Here is a 6,512-nt window from a genome sequence, read left to right on the forward strand (position 1 = left end):
AAGTAATAACATTATTAAATGCTTTTATTATCTAACTTACAAATGAGATATTCAAATAACTTTAGAAACGACATGTTTGCTAATGGATCTCTCTAGATATTACATCAAATATACAACAAAAATAAAAGAAATAAATAAACGTTCACATTATTTAGTGACACATGTTTGTAGCTTCTCCACAGGAACGATGCTCCTCGGATGATGACCTGAATCCATTCATTCTGTCCTGTGGCTTTAACCTACATCTTTACAGTACAGATCATAATCATATCAGCTCTATTGGTTTTCATTTCTCTCCAGCAGCACTGACAGAGCCAGCAGACGCTGTTAACATCAGCTCATACACATAAACAGACTTTACAGAGTTATAAGGCAATTCCATTAAGAGCCATTAGAGCTAAAGTGCTCCTGAACAACTGTTCTTGTTCAGTTTTTCAAAGTGCCTATTCTCTGATCCTGGATTTTTTTCCCACAGTTCATAGCCATGGTCGCTACAGCGTAAGAGGAGAGGATGACGATGGTGGATCCCACAAAATGTGAGGAGGCCCCCCGAGCCGGGACCTTCAGGGCTCTCCGTGGTATGGATCCATCTGGACGAGGTAACATGTGAGACACGGGTTCCATGATCCGGTTCACCTGGACCTTTTTCAGGAGAGCTGGAGATGCAGAAGTAGCTTCACAGGCTGAAGATGAAGACGCTTCAGGCTCCACTGAGATGCATGTCCATTCATGAACACTGTGTCCCTTCCGTCCGTTCCTTCCTTTATAATTCTCACCCCATCCCGCCCTCATGACATGCATCAAATCCCTGAATTAGCCCAGCGTCTGTGTGCGTCAATGGGATGTGGCACAGATAGCACAACAGAGGTCAGCTAAAGCGGGATCTCACCGTCAGATGCGTCTGAGTTCAGAGGAGTCCAGCAGAGGCTCTGTAATGCAGAGAAGGGATCTGAGCAACGGGAAGTCTCACACTAACACTATTAGTCTAAAGAACGTGACAGGAGCCACTTACCAACATTATGTTGAACAAGTCAAAACTGCTTCATAGTTTCTTCAAAATAGCTCTCCGCACCATCATTTTCCACATAATTTCATGAGGTGCATTTTAAAAGGCATGCTTTCTTTCACTATTTGATCAAACTAATCCATTAAAAAAAATGATTAAAAGAAAAACAATTATATAGATAGATAAATAGACTCCATACTGGGATGCTTTTTAAACTGAAGGATCTCACATTTAAAATGTGCTAAAATGACCTATGCTAGATGCTTTCTTTTCATTATCCTGTACAAAAAAAAATTACATATACATATATATATATATATATATATATATATTACAAATTACATGGTTATGTGAATAAAACAGTAACTATATTAAAATACTATTAATATATAAAACAATTCACAATATAAAAATATATTATTAATATTAAAATGTAATAATAATGATATTTCTAAAATAATATATAATGGTATTTAAAATAAATGATGATAGATAGATAGATAGATAGATAGATAGATAGATAGATAGATAGATAGATAGATAGATAGATAGATAGATAGATAGATTAAGAGATCTAGATTAATAAATAAATTCAACTTTAAAGTTTATACAAATTAAACTTTGTAAATTTTGTACAAATTAATACAAAAATATTTATACATAGAAAAAAATATATTATTATATGATTTATTTTTGACAGAACTATTTGAATGCATTAGATTGAGCTTTGAAACGTCTGTCTTGTAGGATTGAGGATGTTGAATGTAGCCTAGATAAAGAGTCTGACTCATCTGCAGGTTCTTTAAACTGGTTATGTCTGAATGAGGACAGTAACTAACAGGTGATGTCAGTCGAGGCCACGCTGCTGTAAATAATCATGTGACCCAGGAAACACTAGAGTCACCATTAAACCCATAATCCTGTTTGCTGTGTGCTTGTGTGTGACACACTGAGACCCACTTTATACAATCAGTAGTGCTAAACGTTTTGAGATGAGAGCGCTCTGTTCCATTGTCTGTTTGTTTGTAGCACCGCCAGCTCATTTCTAGAACAATTAACCATGTGACAACAATTAGTGTCGGAAAGAGACTTCATACGGTCATTAGGATGACTTTGCAATCTGATAAACAGTCTGGCTATTCAGAAACAAGTATAGTTCAATTTATTTTTATTTACTCCAACAAGTCAAATTTCTTCAGTAAATGACTCTAAAAGTGCATTTGGCTTTGTTTGGAATTCATTACTGTGTGCATACTGCTCATTATTTGATTTGATTGTCAGAGTTTGTTTTGCTGCATTGCTTTGCTTTTTTGGTTTAGAAGAGCACCAGAAGAAGAGCACATACACGTTCGTGTGGACTGGGCCTCAGTCTCCACCTGAAATTTTTAGTTTTTACTTGTCATTTAGTGTTAAGGTTTTGTTTAGCTCTGTCTCATTTCCTTTTGTTTGGTTTCATTCAGCTTTGTTTGTTTTTGTTAGGTTTGTTTAGGTTTTTAAATAATTGTTTAGTGTCATTTAGTGTTTTTTAGTTCAGTTTTGTTTGTTTAGTTTTGTCTAGTATTTTACTTGTAGTATTTTAGTTTCTTTCTGTTTGGTTTCATAAATTTTTTTTTTTTTTTTTTTTGCTGTTTAGCTTTGACTTCTTGCTTTTAAGTCTTTTGTTTCCTTGCTGTTAAGTTTACGTAGTTTCTTTTTGATAATTTTTTTTTCCTTTTCATTTTGTTTTGTTGGTTTTTAGTTTATCAAAGCTTATGTGAGAGAAACAACTTTTCTAAGACATGTCATTTCCACTATCTACCAACAGATGTCAATGCTAATTATTTCACTGATGATAAGCCTGACTTGCATGCTTGTTAATTCCTGTGTGTGTGTGTGTGTGTGTGTGCATGCAGCCTCCCTAGTTTTTTTTTTTCTGCCAGATGTTACTGAACTTAACTTCATTATCTAAAGCTTTGTGTTTTGTAGCACTCATGTTCTTCTTCATAAGAGTTCTGTTTGTTTCAAGGGCCTTACTAAAAGCATGTGACTTTTCCATTAATTTGACAAATAATTTTGTACCAAAATACTGTTTTTTTTTCCTGTTTTATATATATATATATATATATATATATATTTTTTTTTTTTTTTTATTGTATTTAATTTTTATTAATTATACATTTTTGGGTGGCAACCTGTGAAAAACATGTGAGTTCAGTCTTCACCTGTTGCATACTTCACTTTCCAGCTTATTTTATATAAAGCAGTGGTTCTGATATAAAACCTGGTAAACAGCATTATAAATTGATTAGTGGTGTTCTCAGTGTATCTGGATGATTTGATGTAGTGTGCTGGTGTTTGTCTTTCTCTCATGTAATGGTTTCTACGGCAGCAAAGCTTTTGATTAGAGATTCCTCGTGGGTGCATCTTTTCTTGTATGGATGATTGCATTCTGCTTGCCTACAGCTTTTGAGTGTGTGTGTGTGTGTGTGTGTGTGTGTGTGTGTGTGTGTGTGTGTGTGTGAAAATAGAGAGAATGTGTGAGAGCCAGTGTGCCATTTAATGTTAACAGAAACACTAGCTAATTCACACAATGGATTGACTATTCAGATAATAACTGACTGTGTGTGCGTGCGGGCGCTCATAAAACAAAAGGCTTAAACCGACTAAATGGTGTTTTTGTAAATTCAAAGACTGTCAGTAAGTTTCTGTGAGGGTTAGGTTTAGGGTAAGGGAATAGTTTGTACAGCATAAAACCCATTACACCTATAGAGTATCGCATATCTAAGAGAGAGAAAGTGTGACTATGTATCGTTATTGAAGCATTCATTTCTTATTTTGTCTATATGCAAATGTGTACTTATTATAAATTCTAATTGTCACTTGTTTGGTTTACACTCACTCAAGCACTCATATACTGTATAACTACACACACATACACAGAATAAAGTCATCATAATCACCATTAAGATGTGTTTATTTACATTATAATAGTTTTCTTAACAAATGAACATTTATTTCCTCATGTTCTCATTACTGTGAATGCAATTGTAAAAACAACAATATCTCTATACTATATGTATTACACAAGTAAGAATTTTGTATATTTATAATTTTATGTTTTCTAAAAGTTAAAACTACAATGAAACCCATTTAATTTGACTTAATACATATCAATGTATGTGTATATAATTAATAAGAAAATGTATAATTATTTTAAATTATATTAAAATATTATATTTAAAATACATGTTAAATATAAATATTTATATATTTAAAATAGGCATTGTTTTTTAAGCATAATATATAAAAAATATCAGTGTGGTTGTTTAAATGTTGCACTATGATGTCATAATGGGCTTTACTCAGAGAGAATAGCATCTGTTTTTGCTCATTTCTGTGTCTCAGATGTTTCTAGGATACGGCACGTTCTACCATTTAGTTTGACTCTGTTGTCTTTGTCAGGTGGACAAACCCCCTAAACACTGTTCGGAGGAAAATTGTCTCTCAGTGAAATAGGTAACAGATTTCATCTAAACTAAACAAGGAACCCACGCCTTGGGGGAAGTCTAATATTTCCACTCACACACACCCACATGGACACACACAGTCTGTCATTCACATGGGATTACTGCTTACGCTCTTAACAAATCCTTTAAATGTATCCATCACTCTTTTTTTCTAGTTTGCATTATTCTGTACTTTTTTTATTCTGTTTATTTTCGTTTTTGTTGTTGTAGTACATAAAATGAAAAGGAGAATTTTGTTTATTTTGTTAATTAAATATGATCTAGACACAATATATTATAATATTTTAAGTAAACACATTACACAAAAATATATAAAAATAATATATATATATATAAATAAAAATATATATATATATAATCATATATTTAAGGACATTTAAAATTATATTAGATTTTACAATATTATATATTACAATTAAATAATTATATACTGTATGTAGTTATTTATTCAATAACACAATATATGAATATAATTTAAAAGCTTTATAATAAAAAATTGTGTACACACACTCACTCACACACATATATATGATAAAATACACTATGTGAAGATATTTTAAAAATGTTGCCCAAAAACCATTACAATAAAGAGAAAACCATTTTTATGAACTATGTTACAATTAAAAAAAACAATATAATAAAAATAAATGCATTTTTCTTTTTTACTATAATAAAAATGTATACTTACATATTAAACATATTTTATGCATAGTTCAACGGATTTCCTTTTGTTTTAAAGACGACCTAGACGTGTTCTCAATTCGTTTTAGTTTTTAACAAACTGTTCCCGAATCCCAGAATCCCATGCTCTGGTGACTATAGGTGCCACCTACATAGGTTTACTACACTTCAGAGCTCAAAGGGTTAACGTGCTCCTCCCTCGGAGTGAGAAGATACATTACACACACACCACGCGTGTGTATTCTCCAGGCTAGTACACAGTGTGTATCCCTCAGCAGCAGAGGCGGTAGTAGCTAGTGCAGATTTGACGCGCACTCATCAGTGAGGCACAGGAAGGGATGGTTACTGTACTTCATTCAGAAAGAAGCTCACGGCCACAATCAGAGGAGGATGCATTTCACATAAATGATGCCATTACTGCTCCAGCAGCCAGCGAATATGATATGATGGCGATGTCCTCTGGGGGACACACTGTGGTCCATTAGTCTCGTGAGTGCTCCAGATGTCCAAAAGGACCGCTCTCCGAAAGCGCGTGATCAAGATCACTCAAGAAGGATCTTTTAAAAACCGGGCACTTTGACCCTGCTCGTCGAAACCGGAGCGTTTTAATCATTCTAAAACGATATCCCGGTTTATTTTTAACAGTTATCTGGTGCACTTTCCGTCAGCCGGGTGTTTGTTTATGTGTCTCGCGCATCGCTTTGCAACGCCCATGATCTTCTCTAACGTTACCTGAGGGGGTAAGAGCAAAGGGGAGAAACTTTTGACCGTCAGCTGTAGGCGTCTGTCACCACGTGGACTCGGATCTGATCGGTGAAGGGTTATTTTAGACTGACAAGACGAGGTGAGCGACGCTATGGATGACTCCGGTATCATCCGCCGGCGGAGGATGCAGGTGAGATGACGTTTTGTATCATTTTAGTTTACGAACTTGATTACGTTACAGATTTGCATGCGATTGCATTTTAATATCCCATATAAAATGTCTTTCATCATTGATGTTGACTGAAATCGATATTGTGAAAAATCACAGCTGTCTAATCGAGGAACCAATCAGAAACGCCATCGGTCTATCAATCATTTGGCGCGGTCAGGTTTGCTGACATCGGATTGGCTGGCGCGTCTGCTGAGGGCGGGGTTCTGGAGAGGGCGTGTTATTTAAGTTGGCGGAAGTTAGCAAAACGGATTCAAATTCATTTTAAATCAATGCCTTTTCAATGAACAGGGAATGTAGATTTTTAAGCTTAAAAAGTGAAGTATAAAGTTATTCCTATAAGGAGTAAAATGGCAGTGTGGATGTAAAGTGCACTGAAAAGACC

The 6,512-nt window shown here is 34.5% G+C and overlaps 1 long non-coding RNA gene across 1 annotated transcript; it reads right to left on the reverse strand.

Moving 5' to 3' along the window:
- Positions 1 to 6: 6 nt before the first annotated feature.
- Positions 7 to 6,215, reverse strand: LOC132143988 (uncharacterized). Its single transcript, XR_009434310.1, has 2 exons — positions 5,926 to 6,215; positions 7 to 929 (listed from the first exon to the last, which is right to left on the reverse strand). It is a non-coding gene; the product is annotated as an uncharacterized LOC132143988 (long non-coding RNA).
- Positions 6,216 to 6,512: the final 297 nt, after the last annotated feature.

This window comes from Carassius carassius, chromosome 7 (genome assembly GCF_963082965.1).
Source record: "Carassius carassius chromosome 7, fCarCar2.1, whole genome shotgun sequence".
NCBI classification, from domain to species: domain Eukaryota; kingdom Metazoa; phylum Chordata; class Actinopteri; order Cypriniformes; family Cyprinidae; genus Carassius; species Carassius carassius.